We start from the raw sequence: 20,198 nt of genomic DNA on the forward strand, positions 1-20,198 counted from the left end.
ACCTGTAAACATTCAACCAAATATTTATGAAATTATTTGCATGATGGAAAAGCCAGAGGTGACAGACTGAAGCTGAGGAGGAGGGGGGGGCATCTCAGTCCTGCTTCCCAGGGACATCTGGGGCCATGCTGCCAGTGTTAATTTTCAACTTAACAATCCAGAATCACCTGGGAGACTGATTGGCCTTTGGTCATGTCTGCGGGTGGTTATCTCCAGCTGCGGTGGGTAACGCCGTTCTCCAGCTGAGCCCCTGGACTGTGTAACTGGAGAAAGGAAATGAGCCACAGTGTGTGTTCATCAGTCCCTGCCTCCTGACCGGGACAATGGAAGGACCAGCTACTGCATGCTGCTGCCGCCCGGCTTCCCTGCAGTCTTTCTCCCTTACATTGCTTTTGGCAGAGTCTTTGTTTTGTTTTGTTTTTTTAAGATTTATTTATTTTATTTATTGCATATGAGTGCTTTTTATCTGCCAAAGAGGGTATCAGATTACATTATAGATGGTTGTGAGCCACCATGTGGTTGCTGGAAACTGAACCCAGGACCTCTGGAAGAGCAGGCGGCGCTCTTGACCACTGAGCCATCTCTCCAGCCCCTTGGCAGAGTCTTTTATCACGGCAACCGGAAAAGAAACTGAGACAGCGAGCGGTGTTTGTTTGAACATTTGGTCCCTAGCCAGTGGTGCTGTTTGGGAAGATGGCGAAGCTTCCGGAGAGCAACTGGGCCACTGAGGTCCGGCCTTGGGGTTTCACAGGCTAGCCCCACTTGCCCTTCTTCTTGGCAATTCATGGAGATCAACTGCCTCTTGTTCTTGCCACCCTGCCTCCCTGGCTATAAAGGATCATGTTCCCTAAAACCGTATGCAGAAACGAACCCCTGCTCCCATAAGGTGCTTATGGTCAGGTGTTTCCATGACAACAAGACAAGTAAGTGATACAGGGAAGATCCGTCATTCTATTAGCACATGAGTCTCTGCTTACCTGAATTGCTTGACTTTGCAAACTATCTTGTCTTGTGGGCATGCTCTCCCCTTCCATGGGCAAGGTTTCTTACATTCTGTTTTTGTATCTGCTGGCTTCCAATGGCATGATCCAAGTACCTAAAACAACTACAGTACATGAATGATACTCAGAGAGGACACGTTTCCATGACAGAAACAGGGAAAGAACAATTTAATTTTCTGCAGGAAATGTTCCACTGCCACTTTTTCTCAGCCGTAGAATTTATTCAATATGTCCCACAAAGTACACTGGTTACTTTTTTTTTTCTTTTTATCATGAGTGTTGGCTAAGAGTGGGAGGAGCAGGACTGGAAAGAGACAGCTCAGTGGCTTAGAGAGTGTACTCCTCTTTCAGTGGACAAGGTCAGTTTCCAAAATCCATATCGGATGGTTTACAAACTCCTCTGAGTCTGGCTCTAGGGATGTGCTGGTTTAACTAGGAATGGCTCCATTGACTCATGTGTTTGATGCTTGGCACTACTAGGAGGTGTGGCCTTGTTGGAGGAAGTGTGTCACTGTGGGCTTTGAGGTCTCCTATGCTGAAGCTGTGCTCAGCGTGGCAGTGTCCGAGAATCCAGATGCAGAACTCTCAGCCCCTCCTCCAGCACCATGTCTGCCTGCTGCTGCCACGCTTCCCACCATGAGGATAATCAACTAAACTGTATGCCAGCCTCAATTAAATGTTTTCCTTGTAAGAGTTTCCGTGGGCATGGTGTCTCTACACAGCAATAAAACCCTAAAGAAGACAGGAGATCTGGGGCTCTGTCTCCATGAACAGACATCCACATAGCTAAAAGTAACAAAACTAAATCTTTTAAAAGAGAAACATGGAGCTGGGCAGTGGTGGTACACGTCTTTAATCCCAGCACTCAGGAGGCAGAGGCAAGTGGATCTCTGAGTTTCAGGTCAGCCTGGTCTACAAAGCAAGTCTTGGACAGCCAAGGCTACACAGAGAAACCCTATCTCAAAAACAAAACAAACAAAAATCCAAAACAAAAGAGAGAGAGAGAGAGAGAGAGAGAGAGAGAGAGAGAGACAGAGACAGAGACAGAGACAGAGACAGAGACACAGAGACAGAGACAGAGACAGAGACAGAGACAGAGACGGAGAAGAGAGTAGGCAGACAGTACAGAAGGACAGAAAAAAATTAAAGAAGCCAGGTTTGGTTCTTTTGGGGGGCACTGGTTTTTCGAGACAGGGTTTCTCTGTGTAGCCTTGGCTTTTCTGGACTCACTTTGTAGACCAGGCTGGCCTCAAACTCACAGCAATCTGTCTGCCTCTGCCTCAAACTCACAGAGATCTGCCTGCCTCTGCCTCCTGAGTGCTGGGATTAAAGACAAGCACCACCACCGCTGGCCAGGTTTGGTCCTTTTTTTCATCACCTTTCAAATAAAGCTGTCAACAAAAAGGAAAATGATAGCCTTCCTGTTGCTTCTAAATTACTCAGATAACATGGGCTACCAGTTCTCACTACAGTAAGATATAAGTAAAATAAGTGTACCACAGATCATTTGTGCATCTTTATATAATACAGTTTGCAGGTACTATCTGAGGTCTTTTGCCAAAATAGGACTAACAAGGTAGAATGAATGCCTGGTTATCTAAGAAACCACAATGGAACTGAACATGGTGGTGTGCTCAGGATGTGAAGGAAAACAGGCCTCTGGGATCCAGGCCAGCCTGGTCTGCAGAGAAAGTTCCAGGACAACCAAGGCTACACAGAGAAACCCTGTCTCAAAAGAAAAGAAAAAAGAAAAGAAACCCAAATAAAAAAATAAATTTGACTACTCTATTGTGCGTTTATTCCATTCTGTCTTGTTTTGTTTTGTTTTAGACGTTTTCTCTGGGTAGCCTTGGCTGTCCTAGAACTCACTTTGTAGACCAGGCTGGCCTCAAATTCACTGAGATACACCTGTCTCTGTCTGTGCTGGGATTAAAGGCGTGCGCCACCACACCTGGCTGCAAGGTAACTTTTAATGTAGTTGTACTATTCTGCTGCATATTTGAAGTTCAATTATGAGTGCTTCCTTAGTATACATAAGTCCCCAGGTTCAATCCCCAGTGACACCAATATATACATACCATATGTGTAATGTGTATGTATATGTGCATGTGTATATGTATATTATGTTATAATATATACCATATGTATGTATTATAATATAAAATGTATATATTATATGTATTATTAGTTGTTGTATATAATACAATATTACATATTATATATCATCATATATAACACAACATTGTTTATATAATATATACATATTATGTATATATGCCTTTCACTGCTTCTAAGAACTCTTTGATTGTATGTTCTTTTTCACTCTTTTAGGGTCTAGAACAAAAGCCTCCTCTGCTAACACTAAGGCTGGATTAATGTGGTTGTCTTTCACCATATTCTGGTCAGTTTTTCAATGAACCACACAAGGTAAACAAAGAAATTAAGCCAGCTGAATAGTTCTTTTTTACAAAATATTTATTTATTAATTAATTAATTTATTTATTATGTATACAGTGCTCTGCCTGCATGTAAACCTGCATGCCAGAAGAGGGCATCAGATCACATTGTAGATGGTTGTGTGGGGCAGTGGTGGCACACGCCTTTGATCCCAGCACTCAGGAAGCAGAGGCAGGTGGATTGCTGTGAGTTTGAGGCCAGCCTGGTCTACAAAGTGAGTCCAGGACAGCCAAGGCTACACAGAGAAACCCTGTCTCAAAAAACCAAAATAAAGAAATACATTATAGATGGTTATGAGGCACCACGTGGGTGCTAGGAATTGAACTCAGGTCCTCTTGAAGAGCAGTCAGTCCTTTTAACTGCTGAGCCATTTCTCCTGCTCCCAACTGAAAAGTTCAAAGTCAACGTTGGAATGTGGATAGGGAAGGCGGGACAGACGTACGTATGTACAGACAGACGTTTCAAATGGGAAAGAGAGCTGTCATCAGAACTGGACTAGAAGCTAACCAGCTTTGTTCTGATAAAGAGTTTGTCTATTTTCTTATTTGTCTCCTGGGGTGTAGTAGCTTGGATGAGATGTCCCCTGTAATCCTGGACAGTTAAATGCCGCATCTCCAGTTGGTGGCGCTGTTTGCAGAGGCTTAGGAAGTGTGGCCTTGCTCCAAGAGTACACTACAGGAGGTGAGCGCTGAGAGCTTAAAATTTACGTTAATTCAAGATTGTTCTCTCTGTTTCCTGCTTAGCTTCCTACGCAAGTCACCATGCCTGTTGCCAGCTGCCTCCGTTTCATCACCACAGACTTTTTTTTTTTTAATGTTCATTGGTGTTTGACTGCATGCATGTCTGTGTGAGGATGTCATGTCCCCTGGAACTGGAGTCACATACATGTGTGAGCTGCCATGTGGGTGCTGGCTATTGAACCCAGATCCTCTGGAAGAGCAGCCAGTGCTCTCAACCGCTGAGCCATCTCTCCAGTCCCTCATCATCATGGACTTTACTCCTCTGAAACAGTAAACCCAAATAAACTTTCTTCTCCAAATCCCCTTGCTCATGGTGTTTTATAAAAGCAATAAAAAATGAACTAATACATGAGGCATGGGCAGCAGAGCAAAGTGGCACACACCTGTAATCCCAGCACTCAGGAGGCAAAAGCAGGTGGATCGCTGTGAGTTCAGGGCCAGCCTGGTGAGTCCAAGACACCCAAGGCTACACAGAGAAACCCTGTCTAGAAAAAACAAAAATAAATAAATAACTAAATTCATTGTGTCAGTATGCCTGCTTATTTTGAGACGGGATCTCATGTGTTCCTGGCTGACTTAAAATGTACTGTGATCTTGAGCTTCGGGTCCCTCTGCATCTACCTCCCGAGTGCTGAGTCCCTCCATAGGCTTCTAACCAGCACAGGGGAGTCAAAGGCAGGGTTCTGTGTGTACTCTACCAGTGGAGCTGCATTATCATCATTTTGTTGTTATTGTTGTTGTTTTGGTTTCCTTATGGCAGGGTTTCTCTGTGTAGCCCTGGCTGTCCTAGACTCACTTTCTAGATCAGGCTGGCCTCGAACTCACAGCAATCCCCCTGCCTCTGCCTCCCGAGTGCTGGGATTAAAGGCGTGTGCCACCACAACCGGCTGGCTTCTACATCCTTAATCTCCTTGTAATGAAGAGTGTGCTAGACTAGCATCTCCCTTAAACTCACCCTGGAAGCTTAAAAACATGCCTAGAAGGGCTGGAGAGATGGCTCAGAGGTTAAGAGCACTGGCGGCTCTTCCGAAGGTCCTGAGTTCAATTCCCAGCACCCACCTATCTATAATGAGATCTAGCCAGGTGTGGTGGCATAGGCCTTTAATCCCAGCACTCTGGAAAAAAAAATCTGGTATCTTCTGGTGGGCAGGCACACATGCAGGCAGAACATTGTAAACATAATAAATAAATAAATCTGAACAAACAAACATGCTAAGAAGACACAACCCCAAGTCCATTAAACAGCACCTCTGGGATAGATTCCCAGACACTGGTATTTAAGTGCTCTTCAAATGATCTGAAATGCAAAGTTGAAAATAAGGCTCCAGTAGCCTAGAGTGGTGGTGCACACCTTTAATCCCAACACCCAAGGAGGCAGAGGCCTCTGGGATACTTTCTAGGGACTTGGGGAGATTGGAGGACCACATTTTGAGAACTGCAGACATGGAATGTGAGCTCTCTGAGAATGACGTGTTTGGTTTGTCCCATCACTGCTGTTGCTCCTCTCACAAGCCATCTGTGCTGGGTATACAATGCAATTAGGAAATTCAGCTTTTAGAAGTAAGTGGCTAAATCCTGGGATAGCACTGTATAGTGACAAGGATGGGACAAGAGACAAGGAACGACCCAGCCAAGGAGAATGCTTCTGCTACATTTTGTTTTGCGCTTTGTGTTTTGTTGAGACAGGGTTTTGCTGTGTAGCCTTGGCTGTCCTGGACTTGCTTTGTAGACCAGGCTGGCCTCGAACTCACATGATCCACCTGCCTCTGCCTCCCGAGTGCTGGGATTAAAGGCATGTGCCACCACGTCTGGGGCTTCTGGTACTCTTGTACCATTGGCACTTTGTATAGAAGTGTTCTGCAAACTGTAGGATAATTACCATCCCTGTATTCCACAGGCACCAAATCCTTGACACTATGACTCCTGAAAATAACCCGAACATCTCTCAGTGCCCACCAGAGGGCGCTCATTGCTGTGTCGTACATATTTGCTAAGAGGCACACTTTCTGATATGTGGTAGGACTTACTACAGAGATCAGGGTTTGAGAATCTGTGGTTAAACTCCCTTATCACATATGGGATCAAGAGCATTATTTCTTCTGGGTAAGGGTGGCAAGCCAAGAACAGACAACTGCATTGCTCAGAGAAATGTTACACTTAGAGCTAGCAAAATGGCTCAGTGGACAAAGGCTGATGACCGGATTTCAATACTTGGGACCCACCTGTACTTTGTTTCTGACCCCCACGCTTGTACATTGACATAGTCTACCCCACAAGTAAAGAAATGAATAAATAAGTGTTTAAAAATGTGAATAGCCAGGTGCGGTGGCTCATGTCTGTAATCCCAGCACTCTGGGAGGCAGAAGCAGGCTATCTCTGTGAGTTTGAGGCTAGCCCAGTCTACAAAGTGATTCCAAGACAGCCAAGGCTACACAGAGAAACCCTGTCTCAAAAACCAAAACCTACCAAATAAATATGTTAAGCCTGGCAGTGGTGGGATACACCTTTAATCCCAGCACTTGGGAGACAGAGGCAGGCTGATCTTTGTGAGTTCAAGGCCAGCCTGGTCAACAAAGCAAGTTCCAGGACAGCCAGGGCTACACAGAGAAACCCTGTCTTGAAAATTAACAACAGCCAGGTGTGGTGGCACACACATTTAGTCCCAGCACTCAGGAGGCAGAGGCAGGAGCATCACTGTGAGTTCGAGATCAGCCTGGTCTACAAAGAGAGTCTAGGAGAGCTAGGGCTGCACAGAGAAACCCTGTCTTGAAAACAAAACAAAACAAAACAAAAACAAAAACAAAAACAAAAGAAAGAAAGAAAAAGAAAATTAACAACAACAAAAATTAAACTCAAAGATGCAACTGAAAGCTTTTTTTTTTTTAAATAAGGACCGCATTTGTTTTTATTTTGTTTTGAAAGAGGTAATGGAGAGGGTCTTGTTTTGTGCAGGCTGGCAGTTAGAGCGTTCATGGTTATCAAAAAAGGAAATAAAGGTCCAACCTGCTGCAAAGAGGAAGAAGAGAATCCAAGGTCACATGCTTAGAATTTAGGTGCTCAAGAAAGGGTGGTGCCCCTGCCTACTGTCCAGTCAACTGAAAGGACAGCAGGTTCCACCAGAGACAACTGAGGAAAGTGACTAGGACAATCTCCTGCCCTGCCGGACGTTTCATTCCAAGGTTTCCTGGATCTGACAAAGTGACACCAAAGTAATGGAAAGACAGGCAGCAGATGGGAGGGGCCAAAGACCAGAAGAGACCAGCAGACTGAGGCAGCACTGTTTCCTACAGTGACAATAAACCAGCAGCCGTCCCTCCTTGGTTGAGCCCATGACATTTTCAGGAGGTGCCCAGCGGCTCTCTGTAGGCTGTTCGGCATGTACAGAGTTAATTATTTGAGTAGTTTGGAGGTCCATGTGTTGACAAACAAGTGCCCATTGTTTGGGTTTTGTTTGTTTGTTTGTGGGCAGGGTCTCTCTATAGACCTGGCTGTCCTGAAACTTCTTGGAGACCAGGTCGGCCTTGAACTGAAAGACTCCCCCTCCCTCTCCCTCCCGTCCCCTCCTTTCCCCTCCTTCCCCCTGCCCCCTCTATGTGGGTGGGTGTGTGCTCCAATGAGAAGGAGAGCTCTGTAGTGTATGTTAAGAAAGGAGCTCCAGGTCCTGGTGCACACCTTTAATCCCAGCACTTGGGAGGCAGAGGCAGGCAGATCGGATCACTGTGAGTTCGAGGCCAGCCCGGTCTACAAAGCGAGTTCAGGACAACCAAGGCCACACAGAGAAAAAGCCCTGTTTGGAAAAATGGGGGGGGGGGGGGAGAAGTTCCACCTTAGCCTTGACAGAATATTTAGTAACAAATGATTTTCTTTTTATTTGTACTCTTATTCATATAGGTGTTTGTTTGAATTTAGATGTCATTAACAGTCAGGTTTTTAATATGATAAATATGCACATCTTTGGAGATCAACTAAATTCTGGTAAGAATCTTTTTTTTTTTTAAGAGAGTGATTAGGTTGGGGGAGGAGGCATGGCTATGTGGTCCAGGTGGTCTTACTCTCCTAAATCTTAGATATTCATTTTTTAGGTTGGTTATTTCCACTTTCCTCTTCTGTTCCACCCTCGTCTTGTTCTGAAAGAACACCAAAGCAGTCTGAAAACTCGAGAGCACCAGGACATGGCACACACAGGAGAATCTTGAGCTGTCTGGTGTCTGGTCTTTTTTCAGTTAATTCTGTTGAATTTACAAACAGGCAATGTGGCTGCATTCTAACACACTTCTACCTTCGCAACCGAAGTCCTATAAATGTCAGGCTCCTGTTATCAATGTGTGGGTATTTCACCTCCTTGCCTTATGTCAAATCTAAGTGGATGGATGAAACACAGTCTTGGGCTGCAGATGAGGATGATCTGGTTTGTTGTGTTCCTGAACCCTTCGGCTGTTCACATTGGTCACTAGATTTGGGCAAAAACAAACAAACGCACAAACAAAACAAAAACAAAACACGAGACCGACAGCCCTGTTTGCCAGGTGGTTTGAGCAGCTTTGCAGTTCGTTCCCCTCGTTGGTAGCTTTGTATTCTGCTTGTTTAACTTCTTTAGAAAACATGAGCTGGTAGTTCAGGAAATGTCTGTGCTTTCAGGAACAAAGAAGACAGTAGGGCATTGGCTGCAAACGCCTTTAATCCCAGCGCTTGGGAGGCAGGGGCAGGCAGGGGCAGGCAGATTGCTGTGAGTTCAAGGCCAGGAAAGCCAGGGCTGCACAGAGAAATCCTGTCTCAAAAAACCCAAAAATAAGTAAATAAATAGATAGATAGATAAATACATAAATAAAAACAATAACAACAAAAACCAAAGAAGATTTCCTCCACTCTGATTGCTTTTTAAGAGAGGTTGAGATAGGTGTCTTCCCAAGTTTCTTAGCCTCAAGCAATCCTCTTGCTCCAGCCCCCGAAGTAACTAGGGGGACAAGCATGCGCCCCATTCTAGCTTCTTCTCTCTCCTCCTCCTCCTCCTCCTCCTCCTCCTTCTTCTGGGGCTGGTGGGGGTTTTGAGACAGGCTTTCTCTGTGTTAGCCTTGGCTGTCCTCAAACTCACTTTGTAGACAAGGCTAGCCTCGAACTCACAGATCCTCCTCCCTCTGCCTCCCAACTGCTGGGATTAAAGGTGTGCGCCACCACTGCCTGGCTGTGACAAGCCCTTTCTATCTTGCTCTTGCAAGCATGTTAGAACTGATAAGAAGCTCCTGGGAAACTCCAAAATACGGCTCAGCCCAGCCTCCTGACCTGGCAAAGACTAAAGGACCTGAACCCCTGACAGCACATGAGGAATCTTCTTCCTATTTGCAAAGTATGATGTGTAAGAATGAAAGTCAAGCAGGTGTCAAGCAAATGTGGTAGCACACACCTTTAATCCCAGCACTTGGAGGCAGAGGCAGGGGGATCACTGTGAGTTCAAGGCCAGCCTGGTCTACAAAGTGAGCCTAGGACAGCCAGGACTATATAGAGAAACCCTGTCTTGAAAAACCAACCAATCAAACAAACAAACAAATAAAGCAATCTAGCTATAACATAATTTTTTAGTTTCCTACTGTTACACATTTAGACTATTTCCAATTTTTGTTTGTTTTGAATTTTAAGTAATTTATTTTATTGTCATCATCGTCATTATCATTATCATCATCATTGAGACAAGGGCCCTGACTGGCCTGGAACTGCTATGTCAAGAGCAGGTTAGGGCTGCAGAGATGGCTCAGCGGTTAAGAGCATTTGATTGCTCTTCCAGAGGTCCTGAGTTCAATTCCCAGCAAGCACGTGGTGGCTCATAACCATCTGCAATAGGATCTGATCAACTTTTCTGGTGTTCATGAAGACAGACAGAGCACTCATACATAAAATGCATGAATAAATAAATGTTTTTAAAAGAGCAGGTTAATTCCAACTGCTTTGAGACCTTAGCAGTTGGAAAGATAATGTTGACATTAATTTACAGGGAAAGGGTGGATATTGAACAGGCTTAGAAGCAAAGACCAGGGATTAGGTTTGTAGAAGGTAAATCCTGTTAAGTATACAAATAGAGATATGCATTGAGCAATGGATGTGAGTCTAGAAGTCTGGACTGTTGCAAATATGTATTGGGGGTTCTTAGCCTATAACTCATTTTTAAATCCAGGAGAATGAGTTACATCCCAAAGGGAATCAGTATAGCCAAAGGAGGACTGAAGACTTGGGGGAGCACTCCAGCATGGTGAGCAGTGACTATGTACTAGCTCCTGCTCTTCACTCTCTTCTTTTTTGGGGAGGGTAGCCTTGGCTGTCCTGGAACTCACTCTGTAGACCAGGCTGGCCTCAAACTCAGAGATCCATCTGCCTTTGCCTCCTGAGTGCTGGGATTAAAGGTGTGAGCCACCACCACCCAGCTTTCTTTTCTTTTTCGTTTCCATGTTTGTTTTGGTTTAGAATGCTTTTGAAGGTTTGTTTTTAATTTATGTTATGTATGTGTGTGTTGGAGTTTGTGTGTGTGCCCACATGCATTCGTGTATGTGTGTGTGTGTATGTGTGTGTGTGTGTGTGTGTGTGTGTGTGAGAGAGAGAGAGAGAGAGAGAGAGAGAGAGAGAGAGAGAGAGAGAGAGAGAGGGCCAGCGTCTCTGGATCTGCTGGAGCTGGTCTTACAAGCCTTTGTTATTGTAGTCCTAGAAAAGCTACACAAACCACTCAGACCCCAGTCTCAGTCAGATACGGATGGTTTATTGAACAACTGATCCAACCTGATTGCCCTCAGGGCCACAGAAAGAACTCGGGAGCTGAACTGTGGCATTGACCTATTCTTAGAGGGCAGTCTTTCTTACAGGAAAACCAAGTGAAAGAAAACAAGGGTGTGTGTGTGTGTAACACATTTTGGCCAACTGGACAAACTGTTATCAGCTAACCTTGAAGCTGATTGGTCCCAAGTGAGGTAAATGAGGTGGTAGTTAGGGTCTTCCAGAGTAGAGCCAAGTGCAGAGATAACAGAGTGTAAGCAGAGTGTAGCCACGTGTGGAGATCACAGAGCATAAACTATGACACCATTAAGTCACAGTAAAATACAAGGTTAGCTGGACCCTCTGGCAGGTCTGTTAGTATCAGTTATGAAAAACTCTTTCCAGGAAGCAGAGTTTAAAAATGTTGAACTTAACTTCACCTTATGAACAAAGATGGGTAGAAAATGGCTTCAGCTGTGTAACAAAGAGCAGGCCTCAACACTGGCAAACCAGCTGGGCATGGTGGCTCACACCTTTAATCCCAGCACTCGGGAGGCAGAGGCAGGCGGATTGCTGTGAGTTCGAGGCCAGCCTGGTCTACACAGAGAAACCCTGTCTCAGGGGAAAAAAAAAACCAAAACAACAACAATAACAACAAAAAACACTGGTGAACCACCTGATGTGGGTGCTGGCAATCAACTTAGGTCCTGTGTGAGAGCAGCAAGGGCTCATAATTGCTGGCCCATCTCTCCAGCCCCTTGTTTTGGAATCTTTGAGACGGGGTTTCCTGTAGCTCAGGCTGGCCTGACCTTGCTATATAGGTGAGGTTGGCATTAAAATCCTGACCCTACATCTACCCCTGGAGTGCTGGGATTGGAGGCATGTGACACTGTGTGTGGCCTTCATGCTGTTCTTGGAAGCGTGCGGTGTTCTCATTGGTTCTTGGAAGCGTGGACATACAGAGATGAGTCACTCATTCTTGGTTATGTTTCCGGTCATCCCTGTCCACGAACTCTGTTCACTGTCCACCTGTCTCAAATGCTACTGGACAAGTTGGAAATTCAGACTAGGGGCCTAGCCAACTCATCCAAGCTTATTTTATTTTTGTTTATATGTATGAGTGTTTGCCTACATATATGTCTGTTACACCAACACATGTATGCAGTGCCCCTTGGGGTTCAGAAGAGGGAGTTGGATGCCCTGGGTCAGGAGTTACAGGAGGCTGTGAGCCACCACGTGGGCCCTGAGGCTCAAACTTTGTTCCTCTGGCAGAGCAGCCAGTGTTTTTTAACTGCTAAGCCATCTCTTCAGCCCCCAAATCTTTTGGTTATGACCATTATGGTGACATTTCGTTTAAAAATGAAAACTCTACAGGGGAATGATAAAAAAATACTAGGAATGTCCCCCTGGATGGGGAGATCTGGTGGCACTCAGAGGAAGGATAGCAGGCTGCCAAGAAGAGACTTGACACCCTATGAGCATATTCAGGGGGAGGAGGTCCCCTCAGTCACAGTCATAGGGGAGGGGAATAAGGGGAAAATGGGAGGGAGGGAGAAATGGGAGGATACAAGGGATGGGATAACCATTGAGATGTAATATGAATGAATTAAAAAAATATATGTTAAAAAACAAAAAAGAATACTAGGAATAAAGCAGCTGAACTCTAGGCAGAAGGGAAGGACGATCTGGCTGCTTAGAGTGAGTGATCATGGTGAGTGACAGCTGGGTCTTGCTTTCTGTGTCATACCCATAGGTCCCGAGGGGCTCCTCTCACAATACAGATAGAATATCGCTCCGTTTTGCTATGTTTATAGCAAGATAACCAATTGAAAATGCCTTAAGTTTTCCCTGAAGTATACTATTTCCCTAAAGTATATCTATTGATATACTTCAGTTGTAAGGTAAAAACCACAGATTTTGAGGCCAGGCATGGGGGTGCACGCCTTTAATCTCAGCACTCAGGAGGCAGTGACAGGTGGATCTCTGTCACAAAACAAAAAACAAACAAAGACATAGATTCTGGTCACTAAAGCAGAAAGACCTTTTTTATTCAGTTTGTGAGGGGCTAAGGAAGCTTATAGAGCGGAGCCTGCCTGGAGGAGGCAGCCCGGGAAGAAGCAGGTCTTTCTTTCTCTTTTCTTTTCTTTCTTTTTTTAAAAATTAATTTATTTTTATTTTATGTGCATTGTATGTCTACAGGTGTCAGATTTTGGAGTTACAGACAGTTGTGAGCTGCCATGTGGGTGCTGGGAATTGAACCAGGGTCCTCTGGAAGAACAGTCAGTGCTCCCAACCGCTAAGCCATCGCTCCAGCCCATCTTTTCTCTCTCTCTCTCTCTCTTTTTTTTTTTTTCGAGACAGGGTGTCTCTGTGTAGCCTTGACTATCCTGGACTCGCTTTGTAGACCAGGCTAGCCTCAAACTCACAGTGATCCGCCTGCCTCTGCCTCCCGAGTGCTGGGATTAAAAGAGTGAGCCACCACCGCCCGGCTAGGGCTTGCTTTTTCAACACGCTTGGCTGGAGTACACGAACTTTGCCTCTCTGCCAGGCTTGTATTAGGTTCAGAAGTCAAAGTCTTGGGAATGCAGGGCTGGTTCGCTCAGGTTAGGTCACACTCCCAGAGCCTGGCTGTGGCACAACTCAGAGCAAGACTCACAGCAAAAGAGTCTCCAGAGAGCTATTTAGATCTCCAGCTGGAGGCGGGCACGGGAATTTTCCTGGGTCCGCATGGGCACGGTGTCTGAGAAAATAGATACCGGGTGGAAACCAGGTTGATGTTGGGAAGTGGAAATGACGTGGAGCGCACAGCAAATGCCAGCATCCCCCGCTGAGAGCAAGGAGTGGGAATTCCATTGGATCCTTGTGAGTGTTGGTGGGTGCAGGTTGGTTTAGGGCTTTTCAAATGTTAGGTGGTGGCAGCCACCTCCTTCTGTCTTTCCTCCCTTTTCTGCCTCCTCTTCCCTCATGTGTTTCTCCTCTTAAGTATACACACTAAAAACACTGTTCCACTGGACAAAGTGCAGATCTGAAGTTAATCCTCCTTCGCGTGACTGAAGGCCGAGAGTACAAGTGCTTATTCTTTTTCTGCTTTCTGTTTCCCGGAAGTGCCAAGTGGCTCTCAGAACATGCCTTCAATTGCTGGAGGTTGACTTCCAGGGTGTGGTAATTTGCCCATTTGAAGGTCACGCTACGGAAACCTCTCTAGGTCATACCAGCGACACTTTGGGTGCTGGGGAACGCATTCTTTGCAGACGCCTTCTTTTTCCTTTCTGACGAGCATATGCATATAACCTTAGTTATATGCCCATTGTTAGAAATCCCTGCTGTTAGTAATATCTGGACAAACAAACTCCAAGGTCACCTCTTAGGCTAGTTCATTCCTGTGTCACAGGAAAGAGGGCAGCATTCGCCTGGGGCAGGGGGGTGTCTGTGGGCATCGGGGGAATGGTTGCTGATTTATTATTCAGACAGTTTTATGACCTGCCTAGCGAGTGCCCTCTCCTACCTTCCTAGTCTTTCTCAAAGCCCGGCATGGGTGGAGGAGCCATACCTATTCTAATGACAGGGGCCTCCGCCTGGGGAGGGAAGGTGCTAGTGTGTGCGCCTTGACCTACATCTCCTTCTGCCAGGTTCTTGTATATTCAAATTTGAATAGGTCGGGAGTACCAGATTTTTTTTTTCAGAGGATATGAATTTAAGTGTGGGTGGGGTGAGAAAGTCTGGCTTCCTTCACCCAGCTCGTTTCTCCACCCCACCCGTCAGCTTCCTTAGGAGCGGTCACTTTTTAAGCCAGGCTGCCAGGCTACCAGGCTGGTAGAGCAAGCAGCAGTGTGCTGTTTACCCATGGAGCAGCTTGTTCCTCCTGGTTCAAGTGTACCAGATGGTACTTCCAACCAGCTAGGGACTTTGCGGTGCTATGGTGCTTTGCCTGCTTCATGTCCTTAGTATGTGCTGGCTTCATTGTTTTCAGGGTCCCAAGCTCTCTGAAGCTGTGATGTCTGGGAGTTGTGGAAAAAGCACTCTAGATTGCTAGAAACAATCAGGGCAGCTTGAAACCCACGCTCCACTTCTGCTGGAAAGCAACAAGCCTGATGCAAAGCACATGGGCTGTGCCGCCCCCTTGTGCCACTTGCTCTTGAGTCCCTCCTCAGCCTACAGTGCTCCAGCCACAAGGCCCTTTCCAAAGCTGACTCCTCCGTGTGAGTGTTTGTCTCCACCTAACATCTGCATTTCTGCCCGCTAACTGCAATCCTACAGGCCTCCTGAGATTGACAGATCTGTCATACTCACTGATGTCTCTGCATAGCACAAAGTCCCCTCCGTAGCACCATATTCACTCTCTCAGCTCTACTCGGAGTTTCACTTAACATTCGCTCTGTTTATTTATTTATTTATTTTTAATTTTTTTTTTTTTTTTTTTGGTTTTTCGGAACAGGGTCTCTCTGTGTAGCCTTGGCCGTCCTGGACTCACTTTGTAGACGCCCGGCTATTTTTAAAAATATTTTTAATTCGAGACAGGGTTTCTCTGTGTAGCCCTAATTGTCCCGGAACTTGCTCTGGAGACCAGGCTGGCGTCAAACTCAGGAGATCTGCCTGCCTCTGCCTCCTGAGTCCCGGGATCAAAGTGTATGCCACCACCATCTGGCTTTCACTTACACTTATACTCGAGGTTGCTTGACTGCTCTTTTTTGTATGCTGAAGGTTATTGGCCCATGAAGGTGGGAGCTATGCTTGCTTGGCTCACTGTTGCCATTGAGAACTCACACAGTGTCTCTCAAGTCCTAGGTCGTCAGGCACTTCTGGCAGCAAGAACAGCAGCGCTGCATGTTTCATGGTGCCGCCTCTGCAATCCTGGAGGTCCAGAGACTGGGGAAGAGTGCCTTGAAATAGCACTTAGCCCAGCATTATGCTTTCAGCACAGTCTTTCTCAAGCTGAGGTCACAAACTCTAATTAGTATTTGGTGAAGAAATACAGATGTAATGAGGATTGCTAACAGTAGTTATGTGTAGGGAGGAGAGGTGGGGGGGGGGGGTCCCTCAATCTCCCCTCACTATACTTTTCTTTATGTTTATAAGATAAATGTAACAAAGTGTACCACCTCTAATGATTTGTAGGTATGCAGTTCAGTGCAGTTAAGTATATTTACATCCTGTGCAAGCATCACCTTTTTATTGAATGCTGATAATAATTCAGTGCTGCACACGTTGGGGGGGGGTTAACCTGTCCTCTGGCCACATAATGGCTCCTGAGTGTTGGCTGTCAACACTGTCTCAGGGCCTGAGGTTTTCAGTGCTGCGCTCCACTGATTTACCCAGAAGCCACTTTGGCATTTTCTTCATTGCTGTTGTCCGTCTTGTGAGAAGCCGCCTCAGGTAGATTGACCGATACCCAGTGATCACACCTTCATCTCTTCCTGCTCTATCGCTTCTTTTTGGCATGGTTGTCGCTTAAGTACGTCACTCAAAAAAAGTGTCAGCCTGTGTTAGAGACTGTTGTTTTTATTCAATATTTATCTTCCCTTACCTTTCTGTGGCCATCTAACTGATAAAGCCACATTTTTTTCCCCATTGCAGCAAAATATGTTGTCTATATGACTAAGTTCTGGCCAAAGACATAAAAAGGAAAAACCTTTTTTATGATATGCACAGGAATGCTGAGAAGCTGGCCCGGGGTGGCTGGGCTGAGGTCCTTTGGTCTTTTCACCTTTTTCCCTCCGGAGGCTCTTTGGGAGCCATGTTACACTGTAAGGTCGTATAAGGTGGAACAACACTTCCCAAGGCATCATGGCATCCTGTTAAGGCTGTTGTCTTTTCGACTAGAGAGGGAAGGATAGGGGGACCTTTCCCGGCTGCCTTACAGAGAAATTCTTTTGGCTAAAACCATTCTTCATTTGGATTTTCTGCTAGTTTATCTGAGTCTAGTTCCGACTCCCAGCCTGAAACCCTGCGTGCAGTCCAGGAGCACTTGCATTTGGCTTTACGGTGGCAGCAGTTCTGGGCCTCAACCTGGGATACGCAGTCTGTACTGGAATCAGCACAGCGGTAAGGGCTCCGTCCCAGTTAACCTCTCTCACCCCGGCTGGAACCTGAGCAGGTTGAGTCTGTAACTAACCAGGCACCCAGCAAAGCCTAGCAACTCTGTTCTAGATCGTGTCATTGTCCTCACATGCTGCAATCTTCTCAGATGCCTCTGAGTCACAGTCATGTTCTGACGCTGGCCCTGTCCTCCCCAGGTACCACCGCTCTCACTGGCACACTGTTTTGTTTTTTTTTTCAGTAAGTAACATTTCCATCCACCTATCCTGACAATTTTGCCGGGAACTTGGGGTTTTTTTTTTTAAAGATTTATTTATTGTATATGAGTGCTTTATCTGCAGAAGAGGGCATCAGATAACATTATAGATGCTTGTGAGCCACCATGTGGTTGCTGGGAACTGAACTCAGGACCGTTGGAAGAGCAGGCAGTGCCCTTAACCACTGAGCCATTTCTCCAGCCCAGAGCTTGGGTTCTTTTTTGACACTTTCCTCACTTCCAATGTCCAGACAATTCTCAAGTCCCAGAAACTCCCTGTAAGACCTAGCTGTGTCTTCAGTGTCACCTTGGAGAGCTCGGTCATGCCATTTCTTTTCTAACGGCTTTCCTACAGGACTCTCCTCCTCCACACAGCTAAGAGAGACATCTCAATCAAGCCAGACCATACTCCTACCACGCCTTTACGGCTTGTACTAGCGTGGAGATGAGACCGCCAATGCTAACACAGCCTAGGAGGCTCTTTATATCAGGGCCCTGTCCACACTTCTCCACAACTGTGAATGCACTCCCTGTCTCTGGGGGGTTTTTCTGTTCTGGGCATGCCATATGAATGGATGATATCACATGTGGCCTTTGTCACTGCCCTCTTGGCATCATGAGTTCAGAGTTCATTGTTCTGCAGGGCATGTTGTCCTGCCTTCTTTCTCATGGTAGCTTAATTTGCACTGTGCTTACTTTCTCAACTACGGGTGGTTATTTGGGTTGACTCACTTTAGGGTGTTATAGAGAATGCTGCTATGAACATTCATGCACAAGCATGCTGTGGGTGCATGTTTTTATTCTTTATTTACCTTCTCTTGGAAGTATCTATGTCCAACATATAATATATATGTATAAATATATAAATATATATGTATAAATATATATATATATATTTATATATTTATGTTGGATTCTTTGTGGAAGCCTCCACAACCTCTCTTTTGGAGGGTATTCTCAGTTTGTTTTTCAAAAAGTATTTCTCATGTCTCTCTCTCTGTGTGTGTGTGTGTGTGTGTGTGTGTGTGTGTGTGTGTGAATGCGTGCGTGTGTATACGAGTGCATATAGGCATGAGTGTGAATGAAGGTCAGAGGACAACTTTCTGGAGTGGTTTTTCTTTCCACTCCCATGGGTCCTGGGCATTGAACTCAGGTCATCTGGCTTGGAGGCAGGCATTATTTCTACTGAGCAATCTACCTGGCTGTCTTGGTCATGGTTCTACTGCTGTGACACCCATTTGATCGGGGGTGGGGGTGGGGGTGTTTACAGTTTCAGAGGGTCAGTCCAGGTCCATGTCAGAGGGTTATCATGGTGGCAGGCAAGCATGGTGCCAGAGCAGTAGATGGACAGCTCACATCTTACTTCACAAGCATGGGGCAGAAAAAGAGAGACTGGGACAGGTTTGGAATTTTGAAACCTCAAAGCCCACCTCCTGCCGTAAGGCCACGCCTCCTAATCCCTCCCAAACAGTTCCACACTGGAAATCAAGCAGTCAACTGTATGAGCCTCTGGGGGGGGTGGGTCACTCTCATTCAAGGCAATTCACTGCCCTTGCTTCGCTTGTGAGGCAGGATCTTGCTATGAAGCCCTGCCTGGCCTCTCACCAGGCTGTCCAGGTTGGCCTTAAACACTCAATCCTCTTGCCTCAGCTTATGGGATTCTGGGATTATGGCGGCTCAGGCACTATGTCTGGCTATGGTGCTACAGTGTTTGGCTTTAATTCAATCTCCAGTTTTTCCTCCCCTTTGCCTTTCTCTCGCTCCAGTGTGGACTCCCTTGCTGAGTAGGGAGTTCAGTAGGAAGTGAACCTTTCAAAGTGCCTAGAAGTTATTTGGAAAGGCTTTTGAACCCAGAGGATGGACACTGAAACAATGTTTACCTCTGGGTTAGGCACGCAAATGGTGCCATTTCTAACAGGAGCACTTACAGATTTAGTTAGCTGTTCCCAGAGGGTTAGCTTACAGCTTTCAGGCCAAACAGTCTCTTAATTACTGCACTCAGTCTGAACGTTTTAAAGAATCACTTTTAAGTTTCCCGGTGGTACTACAACCATCATTAAGCCTTTACATGTAAACATGTGTTGTGAGTTTGTCAAAAATGCATGCCATGTGTGCACATTGTAATTGCTTTATAAACTGTTGGTTGATGAAAGTGTCTCCCAAGTGTATGATCTGCTGTACACATTTGGGGGAGGTACTGAGTTCTGCTTTAGAACGCATGGAATAGGAAAGGATTTCTGTGGGCGCCCGGACACGAATTCACACTTGTCTTTGCCGCCTCCCTCCCATCAGGTGAAAAAAAACCACTTAAAGTCTGGCATTTACTTACGGCGGCGGCCTATTTTTAGAATAAAGGTCGCCTCCTCTACCCGTGTAAATTTAATCTGCGGAACAGGACAGAAACAGGGTCAACGCGCTTTAGCTACACGCTCCCTTGCCCTAAGTCATTCGGCACAGAGAGGATGAACAATGTTCTAGAAGCTGCCAAGACAACACCGAGGTGGAGATGTTGAGCGCTCGGGCGCAGGCGGCGGGTGGGATGAGGAGAGCGAGCGCCCGGCGTGCGAGCCCTTGCACCGCGAGGCGCCCTCCCTGGGTACACAGATAAGTGAGTCAATCATTTCCGCCCGCCCGCCCGCCAGTCCGTCCTGACTTAAGTCGTCTGACCGCGGGGACCGAGGCCTGCTATTAAGACTCCTTCCCGTTCGGTCCAGAGCCCACTTCGAGGATCCGCTTGAGTCACCTGGATCGGGCGAGCCGAGACCAGGGAGGCGCAGGCGCCCGAGGGTGGAGGGCACCGACTACGTTCTCCACGGCGGCCGCCTCGGAAGGAAGAGGAGGGGCAACAGCGCGTGGAGAAGAGAAGGAAGAGGCGTCCGGGGAAGGGCAGGGAGGAGAGCCGAAGGCGCTGGGGAGGGAGAGCAGGGGCGTGGGGGCGGGGGCGGGGCGGGCGCGCCCGGGGCGGGGCGGGGC

At 46.4% G+C, this 20,198-nt stretch overlaps 1 long non-coding RNA gene across 1 annotated transcript; it reads left to right on the forward strand.

Moving 5' to 3' along the window:
- The first annotated feature begins 211 nt into the window (after positions 1 to 211).
- On the forward strand, positions 212 to 4,607 carry LOC311583956. Its single transcript, XR_014774728.1, has 3 exons — positions 212 to 923; positions 3,333 to 3,428; positions 4,202 to 4,607. It is a non-coding gene; the product is annotated as an uncharacterized lncRNA (long non-coding RNA).
- The last annotated feature ends 15,591 nt before the right edge of the window (positions 4,608 to 20,198 follow it).

The sequence above is a fragment of the Acomys minous genome, assembly GCF_964271855.1.
Source record: "Acomys minous genome assembly, contig: SUPER_14_unloc_1, whole genome shotgun sequence".
In the NCBI taxonomy this organism is placed as follows: domain Eukaryota; kingdom Metazoa; phylum Chordata; class Mammalia; order Rodentia; family Muridae; genus Acomys; species Acomys minous.